Source organism: Xiphophorus couchianus, chromosome 1, assembly GCF_001444195.1.
Source record: "Xiphophorus couchianus chromosome 1, X_couchianus-1.0, whole genome shotgun sequence".
Lineage (NCBI taxonomy): Eukaryota > Metazoa > Chordata > Actinopteri > Cyprinodontiformes > Poeciliidae > Xiphophorus > Xiphophorus couchianus.
The window spans coordinates 8,106,669-8,124,548 of record NC_040228.1 but is presented as its reverse complement, the minus strand read 5'-3'; the positions used below and the strand labels follow the sequence as shown (position 1 = coordinate 8,124,548).

The 17,880-nt window shown below is 36.5% G+C and overlaps 1 protein-coding gene across 1 annotated transcript in view; it reads right to left on the bottom strand.

Moving 5' to 3' along the window:
• gnb1a (guanine nucleotide binding protein (G protein), beta polypeptide 1a) overlaps positions 1-15,071 on the bottom strand; it is a 34,291-nt gene extending 19,220 nt beyond the window's left edge. Inside the window, exon 1 of the mRNA XM_028014239.1 lies at positions 14,685-15,071. The gene's annotated coding sequence lies outside the window, so the exon portion shown is untranslated. The remainder of the gene's footprint in view (positions 1-14,684) is intronic.
• Between the last annotated feature and the right edge of the window lie 2,809 nt (positions 15,072-17,880).

Sequence of the window (17,880 nt, the reverse complement as noted above, 5' to 3'; positions counted from 1 at the left end):
ATAATTTACACCTCCTGCATGGAGACCAGCTGCCCCACCCTGTGCCTTCTTGAAGGGCTGCATCCAGTCCTGCGTGCCTGACTCTTCCCGTCAACTTTCCTTGGTGCTTCAGAATGCCAGTTGCTGGTGCAGTTAATTTGTTGCTCCTACAAACACTTTAAAACTGCAGTGGTTTCTGAAGCCAACGCAGTTGCCTGAACAAACAATCACCCATCTGCCTCCACACCTTAACACATGAACAAGGCATTTATGAGCGGCACGCTTCCTTTTCATGGGTGTTCCCTAGCTGTGTTCATCTCTCTTCCCTTTGTCAAAACACTCAGCGGATGTGGCGACAGAGCACACACACTTTACAAATACAATCACTTGGTGGTTTCTTTCACTACTACTTGACTTGCCAGCGTCCACCCCAGGGCTTGAATCAGGCTATGCAATCATTTGCGTTACAGTAACAAGTTACACTCAACATCCTGAGAGGCAGGTTCAAAGAAACCGACAAAGCAAATCAAAAAACAGTTAGAAGTGGTTTCTAGTTTCTACAGCTGGATCCCATACCTGGCTTCAGTTTGTTAGGGAAAAAATTATGCTTAAAATGTATTACTCCACATTCTTAAGTGGAATATCTTGTTTTACATTTTGAGAAACAGCGCAGATGAGCTTATGTCATCGGGTACAATCCGATTTTAAGTTTGGATTTTCTCCTCTGCCTTCAAATACCAAAGATAAATGATGAAACTAAACTTTAGTGATTGTATAAACAAGCCAAACAAAATAATGGATGTATGAAGTGAAAATTATAAAATAAAATTTTAATGTTTATGATCCAAAATTGTGTTTTTGAAGTGAATATTAAGCTTGTGGAAATTAGTAATTAATCACATGATAAATTAAAATTAGCTAAATAATTTCTATTTTGCACATTTTTTTTGAAGGGTAAGTTTGTTGACAGACTTCATAAGAATCAGAATCAGCCATTAGGAATCATAGTAATCAAAAATAGTTTCAGTAGGCTAACCCTAACCCTAGCCCCCCCCCCCCAAAAAAGCAAAAAAATAAGACATGGGTAGAAATGTGCAGACTGCAGTCATGGGAGACATAATCCATTTTATTTATGGTTTTGTGTATGTGTGATTATTTCCATTTTGATTGTTTCTGGCTGTGTTTTATTTTTAATTATTACACAGGTCCAATGTGGAGTGCTATGTACATAATTAATTTATTAGTCAATTTATTGCGTAGAAAAATTTGTTGTTGTGCAAGGCCTGGTGAATCACCTCTTTTAATTGAAAATCATCCTAATAAATAGATAATAGATTCTGCACTATATAAAGCTGTCTAGTATATAGACTTAAGTCAAACAAGAATTTTGCATAATACTTTCATTTATAGTTAAACATGCTGAATTTGGCCACTTTGCCCTAGTATATAATAAGCAATATGATGCTTTAAGTGGATATGTGCTCCCCCCCACTCCCACTGCTCTTGTGGTCCAGTTGGTGGATGAGAGTCCATCTAAGTGCTATGGTGAAGTGATGCATGGTAAATGTAGCTGAAACACAACCAGGTCACAAAGGAGGCAGGAACAACAGGGCTGATGAGGCAGGATGAGAAGACAGAAGGGAATGCTTCTGGACATTTTTTTAAAAAGCCCCATCCAATCTTGTTCTGCCATCTTCTACATCACACACATTCCTTCTCTCAGAGATGTCTTTCCTCCCCGGATGCAAAACAACTACAGCACAATGAAGAGGAAAGCGACTGTTGACTCTCCTAATACTAATTTGTATATTGTGCTTTTGCAGAAGCGAAGACTCTTACACGCATCAATCCTGTATATATTCAACTATCCAAGTAGCTGCTTAAAAAAAGAAAAATGGCTGAATTAAACATCGAAGGCTTTGGGGCCCATAACCCATTTTGGTCCACTGAAAGTGGAGCATAATCCTGGGGCTACAAACAAGTATGCATATGCTGGCACAATGCTGATGATGCTCCATTCAGTCTAGGTGCAAAGCCTTTTTTTTTAACTGAAGGATGCAATAAATTAATCAATTGGCTTTATTTACCTGCACAAATATTATGAAAATGCCAAGCAAAAGGATCTTATTAAAGTAAAATGAGTTGCATGTCTGAAAATGGACTCTTTTAGCTAGAGATCTTTAAGCTTACAATAATACGTTTGGTAAGAGAAGAGCGTCAGAGTATTTTAGAGTTTGTGTAAGATTTTGTGGGGATGACAAACAAGCTATGACTAAACAGATCTGAAATTAGTCAACCAAGATATTGACAATGTTGAACTTTATGCCGTTTTCCAATGAATTACAAAAAAATATGTATATATACTGTGTGGTAGAAGTGCAGAATGAAAATAAATTTTATAGAGAATTATAATTCCTAGTCCTGAAAGTTGTGAACAAATTCAAAATGCTCAAAACTCAATTTTAGTCTGATTTATTTTTTTGTAAAATTATATTTTGAATACTTCTTTCATTTTTTTTTTTATTTAAGAAAAAGCCAGGCAGCTAATCTATTTTATTTACTGGCAATTTAAGTCACACATTTATGCAAACATTTTTTTTGTTCAAATAAACCTATAAAGTATGATACAGTATGGAACCTTATAGAAGTGTTTTAAATAAACAATTGCCTTACACTGCCTTTTGCTCTACTAGGTTTGCCACAAAGATTGCTACTGTGTGGCAAACTGAATGGGAAACAAGGTAAAGCACTTTGAACAACTTAAAAGTTAAAAAGCTACTGTGTAGCTTATAAAGCATGGACAAAATAGCATGTTGAAGTACCAATGCTCAGCAAGCTACTTCAAAATAATTAGAAAAACAGTTACTTAATACTGATCTCCAACTCTTACGATCACCAAATAGAAAAATCTAAAAAAAAGTTAATGCATTTTTTTTGTAAGCATCACACATTTTAGTCACACACAAACACTTTAACATCCCATCATTACCCTCTCAATCTGCAAAGAATATTTTCAATGTAGTATTGAATTTAAACCAAGTGAGGTTTCTTTGCCACCTCTCAAAACTCGATTCAAGTATAAGTGTTTAATATCTGACCAAATGCATCAGTAGTATCTGCTATTAGAGTGAATTAATCTGCTTTCAATTGTAAACTTTATTGTTCTTCCACATTGATGTCTTATCTTGGACCCTGAACTCTTGTACTTAGTCTTCTGTTGGCACAGTGGATAGAGTAGTTGTCTTGCAATTCAAAAGTTGTGATTCCATTCCAGCTTCCTCCTTTCACGTGTCTGTTCCCATTGGCAAGGCATGCAATGCTCATTTGCTTATTGATCTACACATCTGTGTGAATTCATAAATGGGTGAATGTGGCACGAACGTAAAGCCTTTTGAGTGGTTGACAAGACTCAATTTACTACTGTCTGTTACTTTAACAGAGCCAGTAATAACTGTTCGTTTTCTGTTAAGCTGCTACTGTAAGCCCATTATTCATTGAAGTCGGCAATCTTTCTAATCTAATGTAGCTTGGTATATAAATTTTTAGGCAGAGAGGTATCATGAGGTGTGAAGAGGTTTGTATCACGTTGGAGTAATTGTGATATTTAGACAATACGTGCATGAGATGGCTGAGTACATGTGCGTAGAACCGGTACGGCTGTACCTGATATTTTAAGTAATAAATTTACTGCTACACACCTACTGTCAGTTACTGTTATGCTGTGAGTCAATAACAGAATTTGACACTGATGGTAACCAATAAAAATTCAGTAAATAAAAGGTCAAAATAGGGTTTAATGATTTCAACTGTATGGGGATGTTTTTTCATAAAATTTATATAAATAAAAAATTTAGAGAAAAACTATTGTCATTTATTATTCAACCCAAGCTATTGTCAAGCTAAACACACCATTTTTAAGACAGCCCATTAATGCTGATTTTTTTCTTGCAAAACCAATATTTTGCAATTTGTTTGCACATCTAATTTTCATTGATTTAACAATCAGAAACACCTTTTCAAAATGCCAGATTATCAAAAAATATGTCATATCAGCCAATTCCTACACAGCACAAAAACAGTTAAGTCATTTTTAACATGTTTCCACATTTATATTTTCCCCGACTCCTATTCATTTGAACTTACAATGTGATCAGAGTATTTTACTGAATGGCAAAAAAAAGGATTATTCTGAAGTTTACCTTCGCAAGGTAAACTTCAGAGATCAAACTGCGACAGCACGCAAGGCAGTAAACATCGCAGAGGCGCCAGCGATGTGACTGATGCGCGCTGCCTGTTTAATGCATCAACTATAAAATCTATAAACCCATGTTTCTTTCAGGAATAATTCTGCCCTGCCAGTAAAATTCTCACAGCAGCAGAGATGCTTGCAGTGCATCTTACTAAAAAAATTAATTTAATGACTTAATTTTTTATAAAAGTAAAAACAAGCAAAGCTTAGCCTGGCGGGGGAGGAAATAAAGCCTTGCGGCCGGCCAGGCTTATGATACGCTGGGGGAAACTCTGTTTACCTTTAATGCCATTACTGGACACAATAGTACCACCAGTTAGCAGGACATGCAGAATCTAAATTTTATTTATTTAATTTAAAAACATTTGAAAAATGTAAATATTGTCATTGGTGCCTTGGGCTTCTGCCTGTCGTCAAGCAAGAGATTGTGCAGGTCTTCTGATGTGGGATTCTGTTCAGTCATGAAAACGTCATATTTTTCAAGCAGATGACAACGCGCAAAGCTTTCTTACTTCGGTGAAAACCCAAATCTGTTTCGACAAATGCATGGTTAGGAGGGACTAAATAATGGTGGATAAAATGACTCCAATGAAATTGGAGCCATTTTAAAATGACTCCAACTTCACACAATTTCAATGGTTAACAAAACAAAAATCTATCCAACAGCTTCATTGTGTTTAACAGAGGCTTTCTTTGATAATTCCAAATTCTTTCACAAGACATTTTACTCTAAACTGAATTCTATTTGGTTTATTTTTCAAAAGATTGTTACATATTACACACCAAGAACTTCTTCATTGTAAAAGACCTTAGTCAATTAAAAATAAACCTGCAATGTAAACATGATGCCAGTTAAAAGGTTTACATAACAATTGTCATATTTGCAGACTGACGTCTTTTCAGATTGGAGTTATTTTAAGATAACAGAAATTTGCTTTCGTTCTGGCCCTGACTGACTAGTGGTAACCTCAGACTAATCAGTTTTATTAAAGTAAATATGACTACAGACATCTATTCTAGTCATTTAAGCAAAGATTGACTGTTCACAAACTCCAAGCAGCACCTTTTATATGCTGTAACTATCCTTTATATTTCTGTTAACATTTAATTGTCCATATTTTGCATGTCTGGTTGCTTTCTCTGTGCATCGTTTCAGATGGGGAACATATCAATGGGACTGACGGTACAGTAAAATTGATTAGCAAAACATTCCATGATGCTGTAGGCCTTGCATTGTGAACAGCTTCCAACAGGCAAAAACAGTTACATGAAAGCCATCTGATCATTTAATTTTGATATAATAAAACCAAAATGTCACTAGAAAATTTTAGACATGAATCTAGTTTATTTTAGTAGGTATTTTTGCTCAATTCTGGATGACTCTCGATTGAAAAGTAAAATTAGGTACTGTCATTAACAACAATATATGACTTGTGCTTGGATTCACTGCATAACTGCTCTTTTTAAATGAAAGTGAGCTAGACAAATAAAGAAAAAGTCAGGCTAGCCTAAAGCTAAATGCATGACTTTATTTAAAACAGAAAAAAACACTTCTTTGAATGCATTAACAAACATACCCCTCCCATTTTTATCCCCAAGCCTGCTAGATAGGAACACGAGTGTGTGAAGAGTCACATGACAGCAGCCCCACTCTTTTGCCCAAATGAGTGTGGTCTGCAATGTTTTAAAGAGGAAGAAAACTCACTTGCACCGTTATCCTTGTTATCCTGGGATTAAAGTTTGGTCGCATTTTCCTTGTGGCAGTCAAATGTAAGGGCTTGAATGTAAATAGACAGCGAGACAGTAACCATTCAAACCAGAGTGGGCACTGAAGTGTACATGCAAAGTACTGCCAGGACTAGTGATGAGCCTACAACAGGGTTACAGTATCTGAGCGGTGACAAGGTTGTATTTGGGTCTCTAAGCAGCTCTGGTGCCAGCTACTTTGACTATTCAAAACAGAGGCCTCGGCTTTCTGGCAAGTGGTGACAAGCAACACATAACAGAAGCTACAGTAAAACTACACACAAATCAAGATAGAGGGGCTTGTTTTGACAGAATTTCTGCTGAAAGTTTTAATCTTTGGATGAGTTCATTTTCAAAGCAGTAGATTCAGAATCACTAGTTATACATTACTGCAAATAGTACATATTTTAAAGGGAGACCAACCAATGGCTCTCTCACCTAGAAAACAAGATTAAAGGCATTTGACCCTCTGTCAAGACGGGATTTAAACCATTTCTGACAAAAGGCAGCTTAAATACTTTTGGCTATATTTTGTTCTAAGATATTAATTTATTCTAGACATGCAGAATCTGTGGTGGTGGGGTGCACATATAGGATTGACAGAATCTCTTTTGCAGGACAAAAATGAAATTACTTGTTGATGCAGCAATACAATTGTTAAAAAGAGAAAACAAAAACAAAATGAAACCATAGGACGACGATACCGTGTTTGCTGCAGTATTCATCTTTGTGGACCTGCAACATTCCTAATCATGCCCGATTAACTCAAGTTATGTCGTTCATGTAATCATTCCGGTTTTCAACACCGATTTAAAGGCAGGTACAGTCTGAAACAAAGATTTCATGGTGTATGATACTACCCACAATCCTTTGCGACAAGGAAGTAAATTGGACTGAAATAAATGTTTATATTTTTTTTCCCCAAACTCACTGCTCTGACAAGAAACATCCTTTCACGTGTTAGAACAAGTGAGGCTTGTATGTTAAGTTTGATGCTTTTTTCATTTAGATTTAAACTAAGTAATGTAAAGCAGCAACAGCAGACCAGCAAAACTCAATTTTAGGCAAGGAGGCCCAAAACCAAAGAAGCCCAAAACCGAGGCTCCAACAGGTGAGCAGAGAACAACAAAGTACCTTAAATGCACCAAAGTTTACATGTATAGAAGTCAAAGTGGTGTGCTCAGTGCATTGGAAACAAAGTCCAACTTATCAAGATTTACAACTTGAATTTAAGTTAGTTTAAACGTACTGCAAACTACAAGACCGTGCTCATTTTTGGTAATTGTTTTTGTAAAAAGAATATTTGAGGTCAGTTGTAAGAACAGTGAGAATCCCATTTATTGTTCAGGTTCAACATCTGTTGCTGCAATAAGACAGATTATATTTGCACGTGATTACCAAAAACTTGCGTGGATAGTTTGTTCTCAACCAGTAGGGTCCAGGCCTCGACAAGAGATGGCTGCCTATGATGCCCTTTGGAAAAAAATTATTAATCTATCTACGTACAAAACAGCAAATTATAAAACAACAAATGGTGAGCAGCCTACTTTTGCCGTCTACATTTCCATTAAATTTTATTTCATAAATCCAGCGCAAATTGTGAAGTTGCACTAGGAATTAGTTTTTTATGGTGCAACTACATAGTGACTCTGTGAATTGAACCCTGCCCAATCCGGCAACATTGAATCCTGTCCATACATAGCTAAAACCTAGCCTTGCATAATGTATCGCGGATATAGCGTCAACACAATATCAACATGTACTATACTCAAATTGCCAAATATTGTTTGGAATGGAATAATCATTGGCTAATATATTCAAAGAGTTAACTAGCATTTTGCAAGCTAATGTAATATTTAGCCAGCAGATGTAATTTCCATTACCAGACACAAATACCATTGCCCAAAATACTAAAGGTCACAAGATTGTAGCGGACAAGGAGAGGAAAGAAGAAAATGCGCGCGTCGCCACTGATAGTCATAGCAATATTTACCAATATTAACACAGGTGCAAGATTTTCTAACATTGTGCAGCTTTACTGTGAATGCACTCAAAGGAAGGTTATCCTCAGACTGCTTTTAGTATAGGCAGTGGACAGCTGTGACTGAATTGGTCAAGCAGTCTGAACCTGATCAGACCTGGGACACATTGAAGGAAGTTTTGAGAATACCTCTCAGGCAGGAAGTTACCTAGATGGCTTTTGGTAAAACAAACAAAAACATCAACAAACAAAACACAAAACAAAACAAACCCCTAAACAGACCACGGTGTGAAGTAAATGCATCTTTTTGCATGTGAAGTGGAAAACAGATAATTGATCACTCAGGACCGATTTCAACACCATGTTGTTCATTGTTGTTACGCTGGTTACAATTGCGAGGTCCAGACCTGAACAGGGCCTCTGCCCCAATGCTCATCGTAGCCATTTATGATTGTACCATCTGTACAAGCAAGAGAGACCAGAAATGCTGCCAAGTGCAAAGGTCATTTATTATTCTCTACCGGAGATATAACATTTTGAACTGCTAGTGTTTAAAAATAAATCCCAGCACATTGGCTTCATCATGTCTAATTGGAGGATGACAAAGGCCAGCTTTTCTAAAGGACAGAATCCCACGGTGTTCTTAAAACACAAACTGCTAGTTTTTCCCTTTCTACTAGTTTTACTTAAATTCTGCCTTTTACTATAACAATTGCATAATTGTATTTAAATATACACCGTTTGGCTTATCCTTGGTAATAAACACATTTTAACATCTTAGAACATTTGTTTATCTTATAAAGATCAGCATAGTATTAAGTTAGTGCAACATAAAAAAAACATACGCAACACTTCCTGGCAATTTGTTTGATCTATTGTAGCAATAGAAACTATTCTAGTCATGAATTATAAATTAGTTCTGTTCCTGATAGAGAAATCAAACAAAATTAAATCACTAAGCTAATTTTTGGGAATTCAAAAAACTCACTTTAATTACAAACTTCTGGAAATAAAATACTAGCACAAGGGAAAAAAACGCACAGCAGGCATAATGCAAATACTTAGCAAGACAATATACCATAATACTATAAGTAAAAGTTCTAATAACCATATGCTTTGGGAATGTTTGTACTCTTCTGCTTCGGGTTAACAGCAAACATAAGCTGCATATCCTCTGGTCCAAAAGTCAGATTTCCCACTCGCAAAATCAGAAAATTTTTCAAACTCCTACTTCACAGCTCCTCGCATCAACAATAGCAAGCTGCGGTGGAAATACGTTTACTTTACAACACTTGCATGCATCTGAAATCACTGCTACATGTAGAGCCTGAAACTCAAAACTGACTAAATTAAAAGTGGTGTTTACATGTGGAAAGTATAGCTTAAAATATACTTTATTTGTAAGAATACAAACAATGGCTACTTGCGTGTCACCATTTTGGAATCCAACTTCAACTATTTTAACTGGAATGCAGTCAGTTGGGTGTGATGTCATTCACAGCTCCGAGGTAAATGGTATTTATCCAGAAACCTATAAGCTTATATAGATTTAATTTTCTTTAAACAAAATTTTAACTAAAACTTTTTCTTCTGGCTGCCAGCTACCATTTTGACAATGGAAAAAAGGTTATGGCTAAAGTTTGAACACCTTACGACTTCTTTGCCTAAAGAACCTTTTCTTTCTGCATTGGTGTCAGCGAATACACAACCGGCAAATTACGTAAATAATTAGTGTAAATGTATTTCAGTCCTGGTTTTAAAGTGAAAAATATTCCTTGGTATGACTGAAAGCTAGATTCCATGTCAGCATTTAATTAAAAATACTTGAACTTAAAAAGGCTATGAAAAGAAGGTGATTGCAGCAGACGTGATACAGCCATTTGGCTAACTCTCCAAGGGGTGAAATGTCACCATTAAAAACGTTAAGAGAATTTGCTTTAAACATACTTTCAACATTTTTATTTTTATTTGAAGCTGGATGAGGTGAACAACAAGCCATCACCTGTTACAACAGCAAATAATTCACGAGAATTGCTGCATCACCTACAAGTTGGAGCTGGAATATGAACGTACTCAACTGATACTGTTTGAGCATCACAGTCATTAAATGGATAATACTCACAGTTCAGTGAAAGTATTTCCAATAAAAATCATCAAAACCGTGCCAGTCCATTTTTGGCAAATTAGAAAGTTCTTGGATTTGAATAGACATTTAAACAAATAAAAAACTTGCTTTAAAATAATGCTGCCAATGAAGCAGAAATTTCAAATATTTTTTGTTTCATTAGGCATGGGCATGTTACAAAGTCACCTGTGCCATTCTTTGGAATAAACCTACACCCAACAATAAAAACAAATCAGTAATGGTTGCATATGCTGACCTTATTCGGAATATGACAATGTTTTGGCCATAATTTCATTCAGGAAGTTCAGTTCAACTGTATCATTCATGTTTTTACATGATACAAATATATCTAAACATTAGTGTTATATTACATGCATTTGATATTTGAGCTCCTCTGCAAATCTTAATTATGTTCTTTAACACTAAAGTTCTTAAACACGACAGCTAGCTTGTCCTGTGTCTTTTTAGCAATTATTACAAACTGCATAAATGCTTAAAAAAATTCAAAGACATGCTCATCAATAATAGAATTAGAACATGCCATTTAAATTAATTTAATTTAACTACAACCAATATAGTTCTGTGGCAAAAGAAAGATCAGCAGCTGAGGTATCTTTTGTTACTGTAGTACGTCAGGAAATATCTGCTGGTAACTGTAGTTTTGGTGAAGCAACTTTTCTAACCAGAAGCTAACCAAAATGGTATCAGCAAGGAAGAAAACAATGTGCAATATTCATATTTGGAAAATTATGTTTCAGTATCAAATGTAATTAGCACATACTAAACTAAAATCATGCTAGTAAACTCTAAGAGTTTGTATGTTTAGAATGAAGAAAAATGTCTTATTGACTAGCTATGCTTGTAGATAGCTCTGTCAATAAGTACAACAATTTTATTTAAAAAAGGTAAAATACTCTTTTACAGAAAATGTTTTCATTGTTAAGATCTTGGAGAACATACTTTCACTTTCACCATCATGGGACAGAGTGACTATGGAGTCACATCAGGTGTGAGATGATTAAAAGATTCTTCTCTTTTAATGAACAAGCAAGGACCACTTCAAAGAAGCATGAAATGTTTGAGGGATTTTTTAACACCCGGTTTTAAATCAGTTTGTTTATTATAGCTCTGACATAAAATTAACACACGACAACTGTGAGGCAGCTTTGAAATGGGAATTTAAGTGCAACACTTCATTTGACTTGATATTCATTATTATAAAAGGGTAAACATCACATGTGCTATGTCTTTTTTTATACACAGCTGTTCCTATATAAAAACCACAAGAAAAAAATGTAAAGTGACCAATTTTTGAATGACAGGATATGAAGATTAGTAAGCAAGTGTCAATGTCTAGGAATAAACATTTTCAAACGTGAATGCATGTATAAAGGAAAATTTAAAAAACATGATACTCTGGGAAGGAGGTGGTGACAGTGAGCTTGGTTTTAAACAGAGACAGAAGTTTCAAAACATACCTTAAATAATTACACTATTTTCAGTGTTAATAGTGCAAAATGACAATATGTGTAATTAAAACACCTACATATGTGTGAAATAGCTAGTGTTTAAATCATTAGCTGATGGTGCAAATTTTTTTTTAACCTTTAAAAGTAGACAAATTAAAATGAGCACCATGTGAGCGAGAAGAGAAAATCAGCACTATTACAGAAAAAAGCCACATAATCCTGATGGGTAAAAGTCAGAAAATAAGAATGTAATCCCCTTAACATTCTGCAATCTGCAGATTAAAAAATAAAAACAGGCAAGCTGATGATCCTTACTGTAAAAAAAAAAGGTTGTCTAATCTGGTTATAATCACATGGTCATAAACCTGTGACACTTATGGCAAAAACTAGGCATGTTTTTTCCTTTTAAAGAATGGTAAACTCAGAGCCCCAACACAGCACAGATGCAGAGCAGATGTACTTGGTGTTTGATCTGTGGGTTACTTTCAGGTCACACTAACCAATTTGAACTGAACAGACCAAACATTCACAACAGGTTCTATTACCAGATGTTATAGAACAGATCAACATGTTAATATAATATTCAATAAGCACATGTAATAATACAACTAGAACAGAAACCATATTTAACATGACACAGTATAACTGGAGATTTAAGATTAAGCAGGAAAACAGTAAATTTAACATGGATATCTGTTGAAATATGTCATTTTAACCTACATGCGTGATAGCTAAACTTTGAGATGAAGAAAAGGGTCAATTTGATATCAATGTACATTAACAGGTGAGAAAATAGAAATAGGTGGAACATTTTTTTTTTCCTTAAAAGCAAAACTCAGCAAGTTTAACAGTGATTTGATACATTTTTCCCCCCCTTAAATTCACAGTACAGTCAAAGAACAATTGATCGCGTGGATATATAGTCATATGCAAGTCTAAATGAATAAAATATCAGTTAAAATCTTTAATTAATGGGCATTTAGAATACTAATATCTATTTTAATTACAAGTTTTCATTCAATTCTTATTCAGTCAAGATGTGACTGAACAAGAATTTTTCGCTTATGCTATCATATATCAGTCGTATGCATGATAGGATAATCCAGCGGCAGAAAAAAAACCGGAAAAAAAATATATCAAATACACATTTTGTACGTTTATCTAATACGAAAAAAAATCAGAAGCCTGTAGCACGCCAAGCCTGAATCCATCCGCTGCTCGGCAGCTGCCTCTCTCTGTCTGAGAAAAAGCGGTGATGAAAAAGGCTTTGAACGCCATCTTGTTCATTGCAGCTGCTTGGGCCCTGAATACAGGAACCCATTCATTTGAGGAGGCGGAGGGAGGGGGCACACTGGCAAAATGAATTCATCTTTGTGAACCAGTAAATGCGACTAGTTTACTCTTTGGAGTAAACTAGTCATTTCCCAAACAACTAGTAATCCACTGTAGGCAAGGGATATTCTTTGGGTGGATCCGGTCACCGGTAAATAACTTGGTAAAAGCGGCAAGCTCAGTGCATTTTTTTTCCCTCGGCGCTCAGCGTGGCTTCCTGTGACAACTCGATGCTAAGCCCACTTTCGAAACACCCGACTCTGAACTTAAACATTCAGTGCTGTTTGTTCGGTCTAAAACCCTTATGATGCCCGCCTCTGAGACGTCTGAGACTCCATGCTACATCGTGGTGTCCATTCTTAAGGCTAGGTCTTAAAGCGGGCTGGGGCTGCGCGGCCCAACGGGGGCATGATTACCGTAGCTGCTAACAACCTGACCTGCTACAAACCCGTGATCAAGATAAACAGATTGACAAAATCCAATTAGACAATCTTGTTTCCCATCATTTAAAGAAGTTCAGATTAAGGTCGAATAGTACGTTGGCGAGCTTAAAACTGCTCTCAAAACACACCAAAGTAAAATGGCTATGTCTCCAACAGGTCAGAACAGCGGTAGTTGAGTTTTAAGTAAGATCTTATAGCCATGTAGTGACATCTGCATGTAAAGCAAGACCTCGGTTAACTAATAATTTGTTTTCACACAAACGACACACGAGTGCGAACATAAATCTGTGACAAACAGTCATAACCCATGATAGGTTTAGTTTCGATTCTGTGAAGTAAATACCGTGCGATCAACTAGTCAGTTTGAAGCTTAATGTATCCACGGCTGGAAATGCATGCACTCCTGATTTCATTTCAACAAGAAAGTGTTTTTAAGCGACGGATAAAGTTGTCCCTCTTTCGATAAGGATAAAATTATCGCGTTCTCTCCGCTGTTTTCGTAACACATACAAAGCACCCAGATCAACAATCAAACCATACAAATATATTTTCTGACCATTGCCGGCGACTTGCAATGGACGGAATACAGAATAGTGGGGGTGGTAGTGATACTGCTGGCGAAGTAGCCATTTTTAGACTTCCTTCGTTGTGAATCCATGATGCTGTGAAAGCCCTATGCGAGTGAAAGTGAATCCAAACTACTCTAGTGTTTGGCACAGTTATGCAATCTTGTAAATTAGCCACTTTTTTCATATCGCCAATGCTGCTTGCAATAATGTTCTATGAGAACCTAAGGTGTTGGCTCACAAGGTGGTATTCACTGAAGATTTGTGGGGAAAATGTTGAAAAATTGAGAGTAATCAAACTCTACAATGCTGGTGATAACTGAAATAATTAAAATGTCTTGACTGTAGCAGGGAAAAGAAGAGTATTCTGGTAGATTAAATCGAAAAGCTGATTTAGTACAGTGGAGAAAGCGAATAAGAGAGGGGAGATACCCGGACGTTAGAGGGGCGCTAAGCTAACTGAACTGCCACACATATCCTGGCAATTAGTGCCAACTAAACTCCACTGGCCTTCTTATTCACCTGGCAGAACGGTTAGTTTATTTAATATTTTTAAAAGCGAAAGTTAATTAGCACTGTCGTTGAGGCAGTGAGTTAAGTTTATCTTTCAGTGACCCCCACCCACAGTCTTGGCACCAATAACTAGCCAACGATAGGCTAACGGCAGCTAACTAAACGGAGGAGCCAGAGCTAAGTTTAACCCTTCTCGCTCATCTTCCCTGCTCGAAAGGCTAGCCAACTACAGTTAATGCATTTCCTGAAGCGCAAACACAAGTATCAATACATGTCCTTACCCGCTTTCAGTTGAAGATATCCGTTGTTTGTATCACATTGACTGGAAACAGTTAAGTGTTGTCTCTCCTCTCTCAGCCCAGGCGCTCAGATTTATCAAGTTTAGCCTCCGAGGAGCGGCACTCCCCGAACCCAGTTTTTTTAACCCGCTGAAGGGGGAGACACACCGGCACAGAGGCGCAGGAACGAGGCGTTTTTCACCCAGACAGACGAGTCAAAGTCCCGCTTATTTGTTCCAAGGGTTCGGCGCAAATTCCAACTTATTGCAAATGTCCCTTCTTGTCTTTCCCAACCGTCGTCGTCCCTTCTGTTTCTTCCTTCACGCCAGGATCTCAGTCGCTTCTTCCTCCGGCCATCAAACAGCAGAGATGGGCGCGGTAACCCTGCATTCAGCTCTGGGAAACCCCACGTTCACGGCAGCGTCACAACGTACGGCGAAGGGTCGACGACCACTTCGACAGATCGGCAAATACTGCCATCTTCGGTAACAAAAACACACTTAAAAAATTACATTTACATACAAAAATTGATTTGAACTAATAAATATGTCATTTATACGGATTTAAATTCAGCAAATAACTAGGTTAGAAGACAATCACACACGGAAGCAAGTTTGAACAACGAAGTTCCACATTTTCAGTTTCTAAAAGGTAGACTCAACTGTGAAACAACAAAATAACTTCACTTAATTATCAATAGTATAGTTCTACATAAAAGCAAGAAATGGAGAGGTAGTTTTCAAAGAACTCAGAAATATATTTGCTGCATGAATGGAAAAGTGGAAGATTATAAAATGGTAAATTGTTACCTCTTTTTATATGGTGTAAAAAATTTAACAATGAGAAATAATTTTGTCCTGTACAATTCAACTCAAAAATAAACCATTTAGTCTGAGAAAGAAACAACAACAACACCAAAAAATGCTGCAATAATCTGATTTCATTTCAACTTTATTTATAAATCAAATTAAACAACCAGTATAGGACTAAATGTTGTACAGTTAAATAGGCTAAAAACAAGCAACAAACACTAAAGCAAAAAGTACAAAAGTAAACAGCCCTTTATAAATGCATATATTATAACAACAGCATACTTATGAATGCATAAGTATTCAAATCCTTCATCTAATGCTTTGCCAAACCAACTTTTTTCATTTCATCGCTTATTCAGTCTTCAACACGAGTTAAAGACTCAATATTTGCCCTCTCTACCTTGCATCCACTATGACAAAAAGTCTTGTTCCATATGTTGATGCTACCACCATCATGTTTCAGGGTGGGCATAGTGTTGTTTTGGAGATGTTGCAGTACCAATTTTGTGCCAAACCTACAAGTTGTGCTCTTCAGAAACAGGAGGACAGTTGGACAGTTGTCCTCCTGTTTCTCCATATGTAATGGAGTGGTTATTATCAGACTTTTGTTAGTATCCTTGTCCTTTTCTGTTCTGTCTTTATCCATTATGGAGAAATATCAAGTTTTAGTAATTATCTATCTATCTATCTATCTATCTATCTATCTATCTATCTATCTATCTATCTATCTATCTATCTATCTATCTATCTGAACACGATTTCAGGGTTCGTAAGAGATAGATATCTATCTACTGTATCTATCTGATTTTGGGTTTACTCAATGTTTTCTTTCTTTTCAAATACTTATTTTTATCAATGCATTTTTTTAAAATCAGAGACACAAAATGTTGGAGACAAAATGTGTCTCACAAAAAGACATTTTGTGAGACATAAAAAGATAAAAGTACATTTTACGTTAGAATTTTAATTAATTGAGTGCGTGACAGCAAGTTACTTTTTATGTGCGATATGAAAATTGCGGTACGCTGAACTGCTACCTCAGAAAAACCGGCGCAGTTTCATTTGAAATTCAAAGCAGACGGGCCAGCTTTCCCCACACACATGCTGTCAGCCAGGAGAGTCTTTCCGAGAGTATGGAAAAATAAAAGTATTGAGTTCTAATTTGTTACAACAGTACATTCCCACAGATTTGCTTTATTTCATTTTGATCATTTTCTATTATTCACAGTCTCAGAATAAGCAGTTATGTAAACAAGCGTGCCTATGAATTGTATTTATCTGATATTACTCGTGTCAGTCTTTTTATTTAACAGATTAATGTGTCTGTGCTTTTGTTTTGGATAAAGTAATCACTGGGGATTTATGTCCTGTGAGTGGGCCATCACTGAAACACAGAGAGGACTTAATCATTATTACCGGTTCCTTCAGGCAGCATGCTCAGAGGAGGAGCTAATGCTCGGTGGGTTAAGGCGTTACTTGGAGACATGGAACACTTTGTGGTCCTCCGAGGCAACAAAGTGTGCTTTGGGTCCAGTCCAATGGGGGACGAGAGCAGCAGCAACAGGCTCGGTTTTGTAAGAAGAATGTTCTTGAATGTTCCTGATAAGTCTACCTTCATGCACTATATGAATAACACTAAATAAGAATAATACAAAAATTGGAGACTGATACTATTTCTTAAAATATTATGTTGCATATTTGGGTCACTTCTGTTTTTATCAGAAAAGTGAGATTTTCTCACATATAAATAATCAAAATGACATCTACCGGCATATAGGGACACCTCCTCCAAGAAGAAAACGTTAACACGAAGAAGAACATACACTTGTGTAAAGAAAAAAAACAAAAAAACCCCCACAAAAGCAAATATACGCGTCCCTGTGGAGGTATGCGAAGGAGTACCATCGTTTGATGTTCTGTTTTAATTGCAGTGATGCATAACATAGTTAGATTTTAAAAATAATAATAGTAATAAAAAAACATATATTAAAGAAAAGTTCAAGAGATACAGGGTTGAGTGTGGATTTCTAGTGGGACTCATCCGCCCAGGTTAATGCCGCTAAGATTCAGTTGTCCATGGATACGCCCCACGCCTGTTTGCATACGTGTGTTGTGGAGGGTCTTTAGCACAGCTATAAAACCCCAGGGTCTTAATTCAGTTACAACACATCCAGTTTTTGAACTGTGTTACTATGACGACCCTCATCGGCTAACACAGGCTGCATAATTTCAGCCTGTGTTAGCCGATAAATAAAAACTTTGCAAGCTGACATTGTTGCGACATTTTTTTCTAATCTTGTTGCACACAGTTAAGTTCTAGAGGATGTCTGTGTTTTGGTTTGGATTGTCTACATTCGTAGGGACACTGTTAAGAAGCATATCATTTG